The sequence below is a fragment of the Rattus norvegicus genome, chromosome 5 (assembly GCF_021556685.1).
Source record: "Rattus norvegicus strain SHRSP/BbbUtx chromosome 5, alternate assembly SHRSP_T2T, whole genome shotgun sequence".
In the NCBI taxonomy this organism is placed as follows: Eukaryota; Metazoa; Chordata; class Mammalia; order Rodentia; family Muridae; genus Rattus; species Rattus norvegicus.
Window position 1 is genome coordinate 10,567,868 of NC_141538.1, and position 19,338 is coordinate 10,587,205.

General features: G+C 42.2%; 1 long non-coding RNA gene across 6 annotated transcripts in view; it reads right to left on the reverse strand.

Moving 5' to 3' along the window:
- LOC148005616 (uncharacterized) overlaps nt 1-18,683 on the reverse strand; it is a 60,245-nt gene extending 41,562 nt beyond the window's left edge. For all 6 annotated transcript variants that reach the window (XR_015620604.1, XR_015620603.1, XR_015620599.1 and 3 more), the window contains exons 1-3: nt 18,611-18,683; nt 1,233-1,358; nt 423-583 (exon numbers count right to left, since the gene is read on the reverse strand). This is a non-coding gene — a long non-coding RNA (uncharacterized LOC148005616). The remainder of the gene's footprint in view (nt 1-422; nt 584-1,232; nt 1,359-18,610) is intronic.
- Nucleotides 18,684-19,338: the final 655 nt, after the last annotated feature.

Genomic DNA, 19,338 nt, shown 5'->3' on the forward strand with positions numbered 1-19,338 from the left:
GATGATAAGCAAAAGTCCTGCCAGCTGTGCTCCATCCCCAGCCCTCTCCTCCCTGCCAACAGCATTAAATGTTTCTCCCTTGTTTTTACACCAGCCCTTAGCTAACGTAGCTCTGTGGGAACTGCATCTTCCCATTATTTTAAGTAGTTGATTCCACATCAGAGCCAAAGGAAAGGTAGAATCATTATTTAGGGTAAATAATAATAATAATTAATTAATTCTTTTCAGTTAGCCTAGAATTTTAAAATGTATTGAAGTTGGAATTAAGTCATTCTGTGTCTTAGAAAGTACAGAATATGGTGCATGAACTCTTTCCTGGGGAGAAATGAATAAACATCTGCTCCCCTCACCAAGCCACACTTTAGTAACAATTCCACCCAAGTCCAACTTGGTGTGTCAGGGAGTTTACCGAGATTTCTTACTGTGCATGGATGACTCCAAAGCAGCCACATCACCAGACATCTTCACTCCATCCACGGCTTTCCGGGAGTTCCATAGATGAAGTGCTCTCCCTTTCACACTTGGTGTCTGTCCTCTCTAGCACCTCACATACCACACAAAACTTGGTCATAACGACCTAGAGCTGAGAAGGAGGTATAAGAAGTAGCTGGAATCTCAGGTACAAGTCTATGACCCTCACCCACCCTGTCTTCTGTAGGGAAGGCCAACAGGTCCACTCTTAAGTTGCTCAAACATTTACTTCATGACCGTTCTGATGAAGATGATGATGGCTGCCGTGCTCAGAGGGCAGCGATCACAACAAACATGATATTGGCTGTTGTTATTTTGTTTTGTTTATTTTTATATTCTGACTGCAGTTTCCCCTCCCTCCTCTCCTTTCAGTCCCTCCCCTCAACTCCTGAGCCATCCTCCCCAACTTCTCCTCCCAACCAAATCCTCAAGGACAGGCCTCCCATGGATATCAGCCAGCCATGGCATACCGAGTTGTAGTAAAACTAGGTACCTCCTTTCCTATTAAGGCTGGACAAAGCAACCCAGGAGGAGAAAGGGGTCCTAAAGCAGGCAACAGAGTAAGAAACAGCCTCTACTCCCACTGTTAGGAGTCCCACAAGAAGATCAAGCTACACAACTGTAACATAGATGCAGAGGACCTGGGTCAGTCCCATGCAGGCTCCCTGGTTTGTGGTTCAGTTTCTGTGAACCCCTGTATGCCTAGGTTAGTTGATTCTGTAGGTGTTTTGTTGTTTTGTTTTGTTTGTGGTGTCCTTTACCGTCTGGCTCCTATAATCTTTCTTCTCCGTCTTCTGTGGGATTCCCCCAAGCTCTGCCATCTGTTCATCTGTTTCCATTAGTTGCTGGCCGAAGCCTCTCTGGTGACAATTAGGCTAGGCACCAATCTGAGTATAGCAGAAGATAATTAGGAATTCTTTCATTAACTCCCTTCTCCCCTCCTTTTTGACAGTTGTATATGGTTCTATCCTAGGTCTATGGGCTATCCAGCTTCTGGGTCCTGGCCCTCTAGGCAGTGTCACAGAAAGGTTCCCTCTCATGGCATGGGACTCAGTCTGGACAAGCCATTAGTTGACCACCCCCACAATTTCTGCGCCACCTTTACCCCAGCACATCTTGTAGGCAGGATAAATTGTAGGTTGAAGGTGTGGCGGGGCTGGTGTCGAATCCCTCCATAGGAAATTTTACATGGTTATAGTAGATGACTAGTTCAGGCTCTGTATCTCAGTCCCCATTACTGGAAGTCCTAGCTGGAAATTTCCACTCCACTAAGTTTCTAGATCTTCCCTGAGATGCACCCCCCATTCTAATTCTCTAAGTATTCTCTCCCTCTACTTTCCCCAAACCTGATCCCCACTGTTCCCACCTCCTCACCCAGACCCTTCCGCCTTCCACTCCCCCATCCAGTCCCTTCCCCCATCTACTCATGATGTCTATTCTATTTCCCCTCCATTCATGTGTCTGGCCTTGAATCTCTGGTATGTAGCTTCTTTGGGTCTACCGATTATAGCATGGTTGTTCTTTACAGCTATAAGTGTGGTACATACTATGTTTGCCTTTCTGAGCCTGGGTTTCCTCACTCAGGATGATCTTTTCTAGTTCTATCCATTTGCCTGCAAATTTCATGATGTCATTACTTTTAATAGCTGAGTAATACTCCATTGTGCAAATGTACCATATTTTCTTTATCCCTTCTTCTTTAATAATATCTTAAGTTATTTCATTTCTAACTATTACGAATAAAGCAGTGCTATGAACATAGTCTAGCAGGGGTCTTTGTGGGATAGTGGATCATCCTTTGGGTATATACCCAGGAGTGGTATACCTAGGTTTTGAGGTAGATTGATTTTCAGTTTTCTGAGGAACTGCCATATTGATTTCCAAAGTGGCTGTACAAGCTTGCACGCCCACCTGCAATGGTGCTCCACATCCTCACCAGTATGAGTTGTCACTTGTGTTTCTGCTCTTAGCTTTCTGATAAGTGTAAGATAAAATATCTAGGTCACTTTGATTTGCCTTTTCCTAGTGACTAAGGATTGTAACAGATATTTTTAAACACTTGGTATATCTTGTGGTGGAAGAATATAATCACTTTTAAATGTACCCTATTTAGAAAGTATGAGTAATAGCATATTTAATGAGGTCCCTCATATGTCCATTTCCTCACAACTAACACCTCAAATTGTACCTTAATTTACAAAATGTTTATTGAGACATACAATTCAATTAAAGACGTAATCCTGGGTTATGGAAGGTGTTTAGCAGAAATCCAGTGAGAAGGGTCCTTACAAGAAATACAGAGGTAAACTCAGAAAGGTCAGACCACATGAAGTGAAAGGCAATAAGTGGTTTGTAAGTTAATACATTGGACTTTATGAAACATTCTAGGTGAACCCCAGGATTGTAATATACATACACACACACACACACACACACACACACACACATGCACACACACATGCATATATATATATATATATATATATATATATATATGTATATATATATATATATTCTTCTCTTATCCCTGGCTACTTAACTTAGATTGTGATACAAATGGAGTTACAGAATGAGTCTTAACCCAAATTCATTTCCAAAAATTTACTACTGGGGAAGAGATTGTGTACAAAGGCATGGAATGAAGATTCATCTCTAGCCTTGGAAACCAATGAAGAACTGGGTCTTAGTAGTGAAAGGCTAATTACCTTGCATTTTACTACATACAGACATCAGACTCCTACAAAGTATAAAAACATTAACTCCTATCTCTTTAATCATGAGATGGCTGAAGTTAGACAGCACATTAAAGTCACTTCACAGATGCAGACCATGCTATGAAGTTTTGGTGGTTTAAATGAGAATACACAAATACAGAGAGAGAGAGAGAGAGAGAGAGAGAGAGAGAGAGAGAGAGAGAGAGAGAGAGAATGAAAATAATATATTAGAATGTTATGGTTACCAGGAAGTGGAACTGTTTGAAAGGATTACAAGGATTAAGAAGTATGGCCTTGTTGGAGTAGGTGTGGCCTTGTTGGAAGAAGCATGTCATTGGGTTCAGTAGTTTGAATAAAAGTAGCTCCCATAGGCTCATATATTTCAATGCTTAGTCATCAGGAAGTGGCACTATTTGAGAAGGATTAGAATATGTGGCCTTGTTGGAGAAAAATGGTTACTGGGTGTGGATTTTGAGGTTTCAGAAACCCATGCCAAGTCTAGTGTCTTACTCTGTTTTATCCTATAGATCAGAATGTTGCTCTTCTCCAGTACCACATTTGCCTGCCATCCTGTTCCCTGCCACCATGCTCCCTGCCATAATGATAATGGCCTAAACCTCTGAAATTGTAAGCAGGCCCCCAAATAAATGCTTTGTTTCATAAGAGTTGCCTTAGTCCTAGTGTTTCTTCACAGCAACAGAACATTGACTAAGACAGATGTTGGTTCCAGAGTATATAGTGTATTGCTGTGATAGGCTTGACCAGGCTGTTTGTTGGAAGACACAAGAAGATATTGGAAATTTACAGTAGAAAGCAGTTGAATGACTTAAACATGGCTTAACCAGCCATATTATGCACCATTTTGATGACAGTGGTGCTAAAAGCATGTAAATAATGACGGCCCAGTTCAAGAAATTTCAGAGGAGAAGATTATTAGTAAGGGGACTAAAGACCTTTCTTGTGGTATTTTGGCAAAGATTGTGACTGCTTTCAGCCCCACGCCTGGCTAAGTCAAAGAGTTTTTGATTAATGGCATTGGCAGAGGAGATTTCAAGATATCCTTGTTTTAATCTATTGTGTGGCTTTTAACAATCACTCTTGTGCAGATCTATGATGAAAGGAACAATCTGGACAAGGAGAAATACAAAATGTGCAGTTTGAGAAGAAAAGGAGCACCAGGAAAGTTAACAGAGCTAAGTCATGAATTCAAGGAGATAAAAAGCTTAAGACAAGCCTGAATACAGGGAATGATGACCTCAGAGGAAAATATCACGCAGTTAAGCTTACAAATTATGAAAAGGAATTTTAAAAATATCTTAATCAGTAAAGGAAACCATTGACAACAGAAAGCTAAATTTACTCTAAGGAGGGAGCCAGCTTCCAGCCCCAGCGGCAGTAGAACTTGGGAACTTCAGTCCTACAGCTCTAGCTTTAGAGTCAAAGGGTTATAGAACAGGATTATAGAAAAGGATTATAAAATCTCCTTCCACAGCTAAGAAAAGCCACTGGGGCCAGGTATATGTCAGCTCTCCCCGTATGAAGGCCTAGAGAAGCCATTGAATAAAGCCATGAAAGTGAAGCCTGGGTTGCCTTGGAAATGCCAAGATGTTAAAGATCCCAGAGCTGTGATTTGCCAGTCAAGGAGAGCTGCTAACAGGGAATAGAACCAGCCCAAGAGAGAAAAATTATGTTCCAGTCAATAAAGCTAAATAGAGTTGAATATCTGAAGAGAACTTTGACATCACACATAGAGATTCAGACTCTGGAGTTTGTCCGGTATTTTGTTTTTGGTCTTGCTCTGTTCCCGTATTTCCTACTGTGCTCCTTTCTTCCCTTTTGGAATGGTAATGTATATTGGAAGCATGTGCTTTGCTTTTTATTTTTATTTTTCAGTTATAGTAAGTAAGTGATTGCCCTAAGTCTCAGAAGAAATATTGGGCTTTAGACTTTTAGGCAGTCTTGAGACTAAAAGTCTATAGGACTCTTCAAGTAGGCCTTTTGTATTATGATGTGGCTGCAAGCCTATGGGGGCCAGGGAGTGGAATGTGGTGGTTTGAATGAGAATCCCCCCCCATAGGTTCATATATTTGAATGCTTGGTCACCAAGGAGTGGAACTGTTTGAAAGAAGTAAAAGAATTAGGAGGTGTGGCCTTGTTGGAGTAGATGTGCCATTTTTGGAGGAAGTGTGTCACTAGAGTGGGCATTAAGGTTTATTTTTTTTTCATCTTTATTAAATTGGGTATTTCTTATTTACATTTCAAATTTTATGCCCTTTCCCAGTTTCCGGACCAACATCCCCCTATCCTCTCCCCCTTCCCTTCTACATGGGCTTCCCCTCCCCATTCTCCCCCCCTTATTGCCCTCCCCCCAATAATCCTGTTCACTGGGGGTACAGTCTTGGCAGGACCAAGGGCTTCCCCTTCCACTGGTGCTCTTACTAGGCTATTCATTGCTACCTATGAGGTTGGAGTCCAGGGTCAGTCCATGTATAGTCTTTAGGTAGTGGCTTAGTCCCTGGAAGCTCTGGTTGCTTGGCATTCTTGTTCATATGGGGTCTCGAGCCCCTTCAAGCTCTTTCAGTCCCTTCTCTGATTCCTTCAACGGGGGTCCCATTCTCAGTTCAGTAGTTTGCTGCTGGCATTCGCCTCTGTATTTGCTGTATTCTGGCTGTGTCTCTCCGGAGAGATCTATATCCAGTTCCTGTCCATCTTATCTAGTTTGGTGGCTGTATATGTATGGGCCACATGTGGGGCAGGCTCTGAATGGGTGTTCCTTCTGCCTCTGTTCTAAACTGTGCCTCCCTATCCACTCCTAAGGGTATTCTTGTTCCCCTTCTAAAGAAGAAGTGAAGCATCCACATTTTGGTCATCCCTCTTGAGTTTCATGTGTTCTGTGCATTTAGGGTAATTTGAGCATTTGGGCTAATAGCCACTTATTAATGAGTGCATACCATGTGTGTTTTTCTGTGATTGGGTTACCTCACTCAGGATGATATTTTCCAGTTCCCTCCATTTGCCTATGAATTTCATAAAGTCATTGTTTTTGATAGCTGAGTAATATTCCATTGTGTAGATGTACCACAATTTCTGTATCCATTCCTCTGTTGAAGGGCATCTGGGTTCTTCCCAGCTTCTGGCTATTATTATAAATAAGGCTACTATGAACATAGTGGAGTATGCGTCTTTGTTATATGTTGGAGCATCTTTTGGGTATATGCCCAAGAGAGGTAGCTGGGTCCTCAGGTAGTTCAGTGTCCAATTTTCTGAGGAACTTCCAGACCGATTTCCAGAATGGTTGTACCAGTCTGCAATCCCACCAACAATAGAGGATTGTTCCTCTTTCTCCACATCCTCGCCAGCATCTGTTGTTGCCTGAGTTTTTGATCTTAGCCATTCTGACTGGTATGAGGTTCATTGATGAGAGTGGGGTTTTGAAATCACCTACTATTATTGTGTGAAGTGCAATGTGTGCTTTGAGCTTTAGTAAAGTTTCTTTTATATATGTAGGTGACCTTGTATTTGGAGCATAGATATTTAGGATTGAGAGTTCATCTTGGTGGATTTTTCCTTTGATGAATATGAAGTATCCTTCCTTATCTTTTTTGATGACTTTTGGTTAAGAATCGATTTTATTCAATACTAGAATGGCTACTCCAGCTTGCTTCTTTAGACCATTTGCTTGGAAAGTTGTTTTCTAGTCTTTTACTCTGACGTAGTGTCTGTCTTTGTCTCTGAGGTGTGTTTCCTGTAGGCAGCAAAAATTCTGGGTCCTCATTACATATCCAGTTTGTTAATCTGTGTCTTTTTATTGGGGAATTGAGACCATTGATGTTGAGAGATATTAAGGAATAGTGATTGTTGCTTCCTGTTATCTTCGTATTTGGAGGTGAGATTATGTTTGTGTTCTTGTCTTCTCTTTGTTTTGTTGCAAAACGATTAGTTTCTTGCTTTTTCTAGGGTGTATCTTGCCTCCTTGTATTGGGCTTTACCCTTTATTATCCTTTGTAGGGCTGGATTTGTAGAAAGATATTGTGTAAATTTGGTTTTGTCATGGAATATCTTGGTTTCTCCATCTATGTTAATTGAGAGTTTTGCTGGATACAGTAACCTGGGCTGGCATTTGTGTTCTCTTAGGGTCTGCATGACATCTGTCCAATATCTTCTGGCTTTCACAGTCTTTGGTGAGAAGTCTGGTGTGATTCTGATAGGTCTGCCTTTGTGTCACTTGACCTTTTTCCCTTACTGCTTTCAATATTCTTTCTTTGTTTTGTGCATTTGGTGTTTTCACTATTCTGTGATGGGAGGAGTTTCTTTTCTGGTCCAATCTATTTGGAGTTCTGTAGGCTTCTTGTATGTTTATGGGCATCTCTTTCTTTAGATTACGGAAGTTTTCTTCTATGATTTTGTTCAAGATATTTACTGGTCCTTTGAGTTATGAGTCTTCACTCTCTTCTACCTATTATCCTTAGGTTTGATCCTCTTGTTGTGTTCTGGATTTCCTGTACGTTTTGGGCCAGTAGCTTTTTCCATTCTACATTATCTTTGACAGTTGTGTCAATGATTTCTATGGAATCTTCTGCTCCTGAGATTCTCTCTTCTATCTCTTGTATTCTGTTGGTGATGCTTGTATCTAAGGCTCCTTGTCTCTTCCTTTGGTTTTCTGTATCCAGGGTTGTCTCCCTTTGTGTTCTTTATTGTTTCTATTTCCATTTTCAATTCATTCACCTGTTTGATTGTGTTTTTCTGTAATTTCAGGGATTTTTGCGTTTCCTCTCTAAGGGCTTCTACTTGTTTACTTGTGTTTTCCTGCATTTCTCTAAGGGAGTTCTTTATGTCTTTCTTAAAGTCCTCCATCATCATGATCAAATTTGATTTTAAATCTAGATCTTTCTTTTCTGGTGTGTTTGGATATTCAGTGTTTGCTTTGGTGGGAGAATTGGGCTCTGATGATGCCATGTAGTCTTGCTTTCTGTTACTTGGGTTCCTGCACTTGCCTCTTGCCTTCAGGTTGTCTATGGTGTTCCCTTGTTTTGCTATTTCTGACAGTGGCTTGTCCATCCTATAGGCCTGTATGTCAGGAGTACTATAGGCCTGTTTTCCTGTTTTCTTTCAGCCAGTTATGGGAACAGAGTGTTATGCTTTCAGACGTGTAGTCCATCCTATCCACTGGCTTTCAGCTCTTCCTGTGGGCGTGTGTCCTGAGTCCACCAGGCAGGTCACTTGGAACAGAAAAGTTGGTCTTACCTCTGGTCTCGGGCCTGTAGTTGCTCCTCATGTTTTAGCTCTCTGTGAGGGCACCAACCAGAAGGTTCTGCCCCTCCTTCTCCTGGGTCCCTGTGTGCAGGGGGCCCAGATGGCACTAGGCGTTGTCCTCTAGAGTCAGAAATGTGGGCAGAGAGCAGTCTCCTCTGCCTCCCCAGGTGTGTCTGCCCCTCTGAACGCTTAGCTCTCCCTCCCACAGGATTTGGGTGCAGGGAGCTATTTGACCAGGTCCGTTCTGATCCGGGCACAGTCTGGACTGCAGGGTTCCTGCAGTTTGACTGCCCCTATCTTCCTGTGCTCAGAGGCCTACAGTTTCCTCTTGGGCCAAGGATGTGGGCAGAGGTGGGCAGAAGTGGCGGTCTCTCCTGCCCTACAGTCTCAGGATTGCCCACTCATCTGGGTGAAGAGCTCTCTCTCCCACAGGATTTGGGAGCAGGGAGCTATTGGCCTGGATCAGCGAGGTTCGGGTGCCTGAGCATTAAGGTTTTAAAAGCCCACGCCAGCCCCAGCATTGCTCTCAGTCTTGGTCTGTGCAGATCAGGATGCAGCTCCAGCACCACACGTGTCGCCATGCTCTCCACTGTAGTATAAATGGACTAGACCTCTGAAGTGGTAAGCAAGGCCCCATTTGCACGCCTTCTTCTAAAAGAGTCTTCTTGGTCATGATGTTTCTTCATAGCAGTAGAACAGTGACTTGGATGAGTTTTGAGCTAGGCTTTCAGAAAGTACAAGGGATTCTGAAATCCTTGAAGCACTGATTTTGAGTCACAATTCTCATTGTTTTACCAACAGATGGCAAAGTGCAAGCTTTAGAGACTAATAATAAAAAAAAAGCTGATATTCTTTAATGCACTTATGTGAGCACGGTACATTCAGCCACCACTTAGATTTGCCAATCCTCCTTGAAGACTCTCCCATGATCCACTCTCACCTAGCAGCAATCTCTCTAGCTCCTTTATAGATTTTAACAGGTATGAAACAAAGTTGTAGGGTCACAAAAGGTTGCCTTCAATCTCCTGGAAATCCCAGTATCTTCTATCTTACAGGATTAGCTGAAAACCCAATGTCACAATGTCTCTAAATCTAGACTCTTTCAAATACACTCCCATCACAAATAGTGACTGGATGCATGTTACATGGGCATTAAAAGACCCTAATATTATAGGCACCACAAAATATTTTGGTGGCCCCTTGTGGGGATTATCTTCTCAAAATCTAAAGATGCAACTTTATTCATGCTGTCTCTTCCATTTTTCTATATACCCTTTCTATATAAATAGAGGCTGCCTCAATCTTGTTTTCTATGCCAGCAGGCCATTCTTCAAGTGACATGGCCTGAAGGGGAATGACTGAAAGATGAGAATATAAGGAAGATAGGAAAGCTGTGGTCAGGAGATATTCCATAAACTATTTCTTATGCCAACTAAATTTATTAAGAAGTACAGCTTATATACCATTAGGGTTGAGGGGAAGAGTTATGAGATTGCTACTGTGCAATTATACAAAGTCAGTAGGAAACTAATCAAGCAATATTACACAAAGAGTATCTCAAGAGCATCAGAGATCAAGTCTCAAGTCTTGGGACTAATAACCTTATCCCCCTTAAGGTGGGAAGACTTGGGTTCTCAGGAGTCAAAGCCACATCTCACCCAAGGTCCTGGCCCCAGGTCATTACTGGTTCTCCCAAACTTGTTCCTGGTTTTAGCCAAGGAAGTATGTATCTTTTCCATACTTTAGTTCCTCAGGGAAAGATTGAATCAATCAAACCTCAATAGTTTCATTTCTCTGCTGTTACACAGTTTCATCATTAGATGAAGATACTATAGAAGTTAGTAGAATAAAATGATTTCTTATCAGTCCATGGACTGGAAAATCTAACACCAAGATACCAGCCCCTGGAGAGCACCAGCTGCTTCATCATTCTCAGTGAAAGGGAAAAATCAGAGTGAAGAGTGGAAAAGAGACAAAGCAATAAACTCTATAACAAACCCACTATGGCATTGGTTCATTCATAAAATTGGAGCTCTGATGACCTAATTATCTCTCTACTTTATGTATTTTTGTTTCAAAACAAAATAAATAATGACAAAGCCCACAATATACAATATTTGACCTTGTCAAATCAGGAACAGATAGACTTGAGTGCCTAAGTTACTAGCCTTATGTATACGAAGAAGGGAGGAAAACAAAGCTAAACCAAAGGCAATAGATAACAGCAGAGAAAACCAAGTGGGAAAGAGGCACTCAGTATTTCTGTAGAGTTATTGTACACTATAAGTTGTGGAGCAAGAGGAGCTCTAAGATAAAGGACATGGAGGACTCTAATTACTGTAGAGTAATACACTGTAAGTAGAACTCTGAGATAGGACGACTGAGCCAACTGATGACCATTTATACAGACGTCTTCAAAATCTCCTTTGTTCTCCTATGCCTTCCATATTCTTCAACAACTGAGACCAGACATTTCTACCAGATTCTTCAAACTGGGTGTACAGTGCTCATCAACAGGCTCAGTCATATCCTATTTTATAACTTTCTGACTCCACAAAGACAGAGTTAGCCACCTGCCTTTGTTCTTATTAATAATAGAGTAGATGGTTTTCTGAGGTTCTTTCATTAGAGAAACACTTTCTGATAGAAGAGTCATCCCATCTCCAGACCAGAGGCATGGCAGCAGAGTAGCTTCAAGTCATAATTAGTAGAGTTACAATAGAATCCAAGCTTCAGATGTCCAAAGAACACTCCACAGAATTTGTTGTAGTGGCGTTTTGTTTGTTGGTTGGTTGATTTTTGTTTTGTTTTGACTTTTTCTTTTCTTCTGTTAGCTTTTTGTCAATGTTCTTGCAGATGACTTTCAAGGCTTAGCTTCTGCTGGAGCATTTCTCAGAAGAGATTCAAGAACAAGTCCTCAAGAACAACCATATTATAGATAAAGCTGAGGTATTCTGGTGTTAGTTCATCACAGTTGACTAGGACAAAGTGATGTCATGAACATAGACTGTAATATTATTTTTCCTGTTACTCAAAAGGTTGAAGAAATCCCACCAATGATGAGTAGCAATTTCTTTAGTTCCAACAGCATTTAGCATTGGTAGTGTTTGACTACCAATGGTTTTGCCATCCTTGGTAAAAGAATTCTCTGCATTTCTCCTTGGTAAAGTCATCAGAATTTCTAGTTCATGCTTTATTGATAATACTTACTTCTTCCCAATCAACTTATTTCTCCTTAAATTTCTTGATTTCTCTTTATTTCTGTTGTCTCCCAAACCTGTATACATCTTTGTTCTTCCCAATCATGTTCCTTTTACTTCTCTCCTTCACCTTCTCCTTGTCACCGCCACTAATATCTTTCTCGAATACAAGGTGTACTAGTTACTTTTCTATTGCTGTGATAAAAGCCTTAGAAAAGGCTTATCTGGGTTTATGGTTCCAACCTCTTATTAAAGTCAGTCATATTCATGGCAAAGTGACATGGCAGCAGGCAAGTCTGGTGGTTGAAGCAGGAAGTTGATAGTGCACACCTTAAATTGCAAACATGTAAGAGAGAGAGAGAGCTGGAAACTCCAGAGGTCTTTTAATCTTCAAGCCAATTCCCACAGTGAAACCCTTTCTCCATCAAGACTGCACTACTTAAATCTCCCCAAACGGTACCACTAACTGGAGAAGCAATGTTCAGGTATCTAAGAACAAGAGGGCCATTGCTTACTCAAACCACCACTCAGGGTAATTGGTTAAGAAATCCAAGTGACTCTTCACACTTTGCCCTACTTCTTCTCTCAACATGAAGGTCAAAGGTCACTTGGGTACTTCAGTGTATTTAGTAGGAGAACTCCAGCAGAAGAGTCATAGGAAATCTGTTCACCATCATTACGGTGCCTAGAGGAGGCAAACACTTTCCCTGCCACTGGGTGCCAGAATAAAAGCTGATGCTGAGTTCAGTCTAGACACTGTCAGTACCAGCCTGAATAATCTCCACACATGCTTTGATAGCATATTGGGTGATCGTTCTCAAGAGATCTAGGTCACCTTTGGTCACACCTATGCCTGTGTGCACCGAAGTCATGGTGAAATTCCTGAGGGTTTTAAATAATGTCCAATTTACTACCGTTCAACTTAGAAGAGTCAACTTTCAAAGTAATTCCTGTTGAAAACATGAGAAGTATTAAAAATCAACTCTGGAAACCTTCTACATTGAAATAAGAGGTACTGATAAGAAACGTTAGTTTAGAAATTTTCATATCTCCTTACTGCATTTCTTTAGGCATTCTGAAGGACAAGCTGCAAGTACCAGAGAAGAGAAAGAGCCTGGACTGTCTGTGTCTGATTTGCACACAGCATCAGGACTGCCTAAGGCTTACTCCCCAAGTACCACTAAAAATCATCTCTCTCTAGACTGAGTATAATAATACTTGCACGCAGTCTCAGAACTCAGGACACAGAGGCAGGCACATCATAGCAAGACCATGTCTTAAAAAACAAAACAAAACAAAACCTGTTCACTGTGGGAAGAGGATCAAGGATGGGGAGAGAGAGAGAGATGACAGAGACATGTGATGAATGCCAGGAATCAGACTTTGCAGATGAACATCAGGATGAAGATCTGAATTTATTGCACAGTGCATAAGGAACTTATACATTGTATGTGAGCCAATCACAAGCCCGTAAATACTCAGCCAATAATTTCTAGCCACACCTTCATCCTGCCCCAGTGAGAGCCCTGCCTGATGAGGTAACTAAGAAGAGGAGGGGCATCAGCACCTGCCAGGACCTCTGTGAAGCTAAAGAAGCAGCCACCATCTCAGCCTCAGCTCCTTTTTGCTGCCTCACCTATTTTCCAGGAGCCATCTTAGACCTAAGATCTAATGTGTTGTAGAGCAAATCAGGACTCTTTGAAGAGTCTCAGGAACCTGTGGTACCTCACCCTCCATCATGCTTTTCTCTTCACACGGTTGACCTCCACATCCCCCACAGATCACCACACTTTCACTTTCTCCCCTTTTTAAAAATACCAGCAGAAGTTCTATGGGAAAAGCTAAGACTCCCACCATTCACCTTCTTGTTCTAGCACCCAGTCTAGGGCAGGGAGCACCCTTCCCATCCTGCTCTGCATCCTTGCACACAAGAGGAGAGTGTGCTCAAAGGTAAACGCAGTTAGAATAAACCAAGTTTGCACTGGTTCCAGTTTTAGGATTTTAGTAACTCTGGTTATGCACCATCTTTTTTTCTCATTGAGTATCCAAGCATTTCCTTGGGTTTATTTGTCATTAGCAGCATGCATCTAAGCAGTGGTTCTGAATAATAGCTACCGGACACCTAATCAAGCATGTGGGTTACTGTTCATGTTGCTGTGACACAGAACAGTTCAATGTGGGAATGGCTTATTTGTTCTAATAGTTTGAAGTTGCAACCCATCAGGCTGGAGATAGCATGGTGGCAACTGGTCACACAAAGTCTGCAGCCAGGAAGCAGAAAGAGGTACATGATGATCAAAGCTTGCTTGTTCTCTCACCATTACTCAGGCTTGACTCCAGCTGCAGAATGAAAGCACCCACTTCAATTAACCACAGCTAAGAAGTCCTCTCAGACATCCCAGAACTTATCTCAAAGGTGGTTCTAGACCCTATAGAGACAATGTGAACCATTAGACCAGGTAAGCCTCACTTTGATCTTTTTCAAATTTGGAAAAATGGTACTTGCCTCAAAGGGGAATCAGGGAGGAATACAAGTATTCAGTTCACAGCCTGGTCCACAGAAGAGCCAGGAAGGTAGTTGTCAGTACCTGATCTAAAGACCTGAGAAGATCTTATCATGGTAAACCTGAGATCACACATTCACACATGGGCAGTGTTTGTGACTGCAGTCTGTCTCGGCTGATACTGACCTGACTGAATAAGAGCTCAGACTCAAGCTCCTAAGTCAGAAAGGGTGTCCTTTTCCCCAGAAGACCTCCATCTCACCTCATATACCATCTCCAATCCTTCCTGAGAGCCTATCAGCTAGACACAGTTGATCACGGGTTTTCTCTCTACCCACCTTCCTGTGGTGATGCTTCACCCATTTGTCTCCTAGTGCTTTCTATTCATCCCTTTGTCTTTGTTTCTTTCTCAGATGTGACTGACTCACTGAAGAAAGGGAACTTGGCCTGAAGATCCCACACAAGTGCTTCCGTGTCTCCTTGCTAGTTAAGAGTGTTTTTATTTCCTTTAGATAATATATGCAAAAAGAGTGCAGGGCAGTGTAACATCCCTCCCTCCAAACAGTACACCCACAAGCCATGCCTCCTGTGAAGTTCTTACGAGAAGTCATTCGTGCGCGTGAGTGCATGCGTGCGTGTGACTCCTATCTGGTATATTTGGTGAATCTATGATTAGCCAATTACTAACTTTGCATTTCACATATACTGCAAATTGTTTATTTTTAAAGTCCATTATGAAACAGGCTGACCACATAAATTTTGTATTCGTTTCTCAGCTTTTTAGTTTCAGCCAAGGATAGGGGAAGAGTGTGGTTCAGTCTGTAGTATCAGAAGAGAAAAATGCAGAGAGATTCAAATAAAGGAAAAAGAAAACTTAGTCCAATTCATAAATTCTTTCTTAGAAAGGGCACAATGGCCATTTTAGTGGATCCCAGATTCACAGCTTCCCTCAGTGACATTGCCCCTCCATCATCTGACTGGCTAAATCCAACACTCCACTCCACACGAGATGCTCAGGCTTGGTTCATTTGGATCTCAAAAGCATGAACGAGATGAAAGAACAAAGTGGAGAAAGAGTCGCCATGCTCGCACTGAGTTTCATCTTTTCGTGATTATGCCTATAATAAAAGTGGAAAGTGTTTGAACTTATGAGACTGAATGAAGGCAGCAGCAGACTGGTACCTCACTGCAGCTGTGGAGCCAAGACAGTCCCTGCATCTTTGTAAGCACTGTCAGGTGCTCCTGCTTCCAGGGGAAAATGGTAGTACAAAAATTATGCCCCTGCCCTCGGGGGAATGAGAACCACATAAACTGTCTCCTATAAATCATATTTTTGCCCATCTAAGTAGATCAGACAAGGGAGAAGGAAAAAGGGGCTCTCTATGACAAGAAGCTTTGATCATTCTGATCAAACACAGACCACCTATCAGCCCTCCAAAGTGCCACTATGCCTCGTACAAGTTTGCAGTGCTGTGTTATAATAGCTACCAGTCATTGTCGCTGAGATCTTTTAAAAGGGGGTTGTAATTAAACATATGATTGGGTCCAGACATTCTAATCATCCATCTATCTCTGCTGCCAAGTGGGCCAGCAGCCTTCTGGAACCACCCTGGGACACAATTTGCATGCTGACTGAATTCATGGATGGAGCAGATTCACTAGGACATCTGTTGCCGATTGTTTTGGTCCTCTGCTTTTCAGACTCAGATAGGAAAATACAGAAAGTAAAAGGCAAATTATGGAGCCCCGGGCAGGCATTGATTGATATTTTTCTTTCTCTCACCAGCTCCCTGGAGCAGTACAGACACTAAAAACACCCAACTTTGCAATCCCCTTGGCCTTGAAATGACACTGCTTCCCAGCCGATTCTCACTTAATGCTATTCACTTTGGCCTTGAAAGAGATCTTCACTCCCATCTCCAAAGCCTACAGACATGAGACAGTAAGAAAGGAAAGGAGCTGCCTTGACCAGGATGCTGATGTGGGAAAGAGACAAGACCCCAGAAGATCCCATGTTCACAGGGAACCTGAGGGACTCACCTAGCAAATCTCCCTCCTAACTCTTGGAAATCTTAGAGGAATGAGATATTAGAAGCATGAATGACAAATGTTAGAGAAACATGTAAGGGATCATTACCGATGCAGTTTCCTCAAACTGGCTATGGACAAAACAGCGCAGACATGGGATCACCTGATACCACCGTGGATTCGATTCCCTCAGCTGTACCTCAGGTGAGGGGTGGGGAGAGAAGCAAGAGTTGGGAATACACTGGAGCTTGTACTCAGTGGCATCAAGATTATTGTCGATTATTGCTTTTCAATCCTCTGTCCTAGAAGATGTGGACTGATCTTACGCTCCTCTTAGAAATGCACCTATAGTTCAAAAACAGGAGTCCGTTGTGACAGCTACCCAGCCAGCACCCTTTACCCTCCAACGCCTGTTCCCAGGCTGCTCTGCACCCTGTGTCCCTCTCATTGGGACCACATCACAGTTTTTTCATCACACAAAAAACTGATCAAATTGAGGAAGTTCTGTCCTCTGCGTAGTCTGTGAGACTGAGCAGAAGAGCAGCAACATGACTGCTTCAGTTTTTAAAATGGTCCTACTTGAATTAGCTAAGATTTGTCTGGAGCAAATATGGAAACCCACAGTTTGAGTTCTCCCCTGAATCTCAGTAAATTCAGCCAGCAGGCCACCGGGTCAGTGTGGCTTTTTTTCCCACTATATACATTCCCATCCTATATAATAAGTGTGATATAACCCAAGAAGTATGAAAGCTGTAATCACAAACATATAGAAAGAATTGTTGCTAGGAAATAGGAAACTAAAGGGAGGCATATGTTCCATTCTGGAAGGATCCTCTAGGTAAAACTCTGAGTTCTAAAAAAATCATCTGAGAGAAGTGAACATTCCCATTGAAAAATCCACCATTATAGGCCCCATACCTACGTTGTGGAATCCTGAATCCCTTGATCACTAAAATGATCATCACCAATATGAGTCTGTTTGTCTACACAGGATTCCCAAAGACCTTCCGGGTGTCTGAGTATTCCCTTTACCAAGAAATCAGAGAAAAGTTTACATGGAGCAAAGGCTCTACATAGGTTTTAGAGCTCAAAACAATGGCTAGCTCCTCCTCCTCCTCATACATTTCTGTGTTCACCCCAATGTCCTTGATTCACAGAGAACTGAACTGAATATTTTCTTGCTGTAAAGCAAGATTTCCTTCAGACCTCCAAAAATCACTCAGAGATCATACTACTACTTTCTATAGTCAGTCACCTGCATTCCAAGTAGAAGCCTGTTAGGAAAATTCATTCTTTTGTTTAGGTAAAAGTATCTGTTTGACCACCACAGTCACTAGTAACCATAACCATAACATCTCTCTAGACACAAGCTGAACACCTGAGTCCCTGGCCTCTCCTCATACATCCTAACTCTCTAGTTTGGGTAAACTATTATCAGCCATTATTTCTTCCTTATGAATTTTTTAATCATTGTATTGCTAGGAGGCCTGAAGAATCTTCTTCCAGAAAACAAAAGCAAAAACCACAAAAACAACAAACAAACAAAAACAAAACCATGTAGTCATCTCATATTCCTGATTATCCTAGACTTCCCATTTCAGGCCAAGCCACATATCGAACATCCCAAAGTCATTAAATGCTCCAGAAAGTTATACTAGCATTTCTTCTGTGAGAAGAGAATAAAATCCTGTAGGTAAAGTTTCAATCTTTCTGGACATAAATAGCAATGCCATCTTGACAGCTATAAGAGAAAACACATCACAGAGTCTAACGACAGAAGGACACTCTCATGCCAGGCTCTTGCAGATAGGTGACACTAAGTTCTGACTCTCACAGAATGAGGCTTCCTTTGCCTTGTTGGTGTTTCCCCCTAGTCAGAGGCCCATCATACGCTTTGATGTTTGTTCTCAATTAAAAGCCAAGGAACATCTCATGTTTATCTGACACTTCCCAGATTTTCCATACCTAAAAGCAGATGAGAACTGTGCACAGCTGATTAAGTCATACATTTTGACACATGTCTTCAGAATAGATATCATCCCATCCTTTTATTTCACAAATAAAGAAACTGAGGCCCTGTGACGATTTGCACTTGCTTGGCCCAGAAAAGTTAAGTATGTTTTCCAACACCATGGCATCCAGAGGGAAATAAAAATCCACATCATAGTAATCCCAAACCAGAGCTCTCCCCTAACCCACAGACCTAATTCTTCCTGCTTTCAGTGGCATTTACCCTCTATCAACCAAGGGACATGCCACTGTCTGAGCCTAGCCAAATGCAGCTGTCAGTTTTTAGTCTAACTTGGACCAAGCTTCACCATTCCCTGTGAGCTCCAAAGTGAGACCTGGAGCAGATTTAGAAACTGTCCAATTACAAACACAAGACAACACAGGAGCATGACTTTTCCAGATTGTCACACTTATTTTTACCAAGACCTACCTCGGAGTTCCACACCGGTCTGTCTCCCAACTAAAACTATAAGCCATGTGATATCAGTGCTCTGTCTTTGTTTACCCATCTTACAGTTATTGGCCTGTTATACTCCTCTTTATGGTCCCTAAATCAAACATTGATGGCCCAGTTTCCATTATGCACTGTGGGGATGTGGGGCTCTGTTGCCTGGGGCTCTCCACAGAGATCTCTGGCCTGGCTAGCTACATGGGTTTGGGCAAGGGGGAGAGAACTCAGGCAGGGATGGGGAACAGCTTTCGCTTCCCCCACTGCTGATCCTTCTCCTTTCTGCTGCTGCCACTTCCATTGATTGAGCTGAGCAGAGCCAGCAGGAGACTGACTAACTGGCAAGAGGTGCAGAGGGAGAACAGATCTCTTCTCCAAGAGACAGTGTTACAGCTCTTATGACAGAAGTTCTAAGACAATGGAATAATTCCTGCACACTTTTAACCATGAACATGATTCTTTTTTTTTATCCTTATTAACTTGAGTATTTCTTATTTACATTTCGATTGTTATTCCTTTTCCCAGTTTCCAGGTCAACATCCCCCTCCCCTTCTATATTGGTGTTCCCCTCCCCACCCTCCCCCCATTACCGCCCTCCCAGCAACAATCACGTTCACTGGGGGTTCAGTCTTGGCAGGACCGAGGGCTTCCCCTTCCATTGGTGCCCTTAATAGGCTATTCATTGCTACCTATGAGGTTGGAGCCCAGGG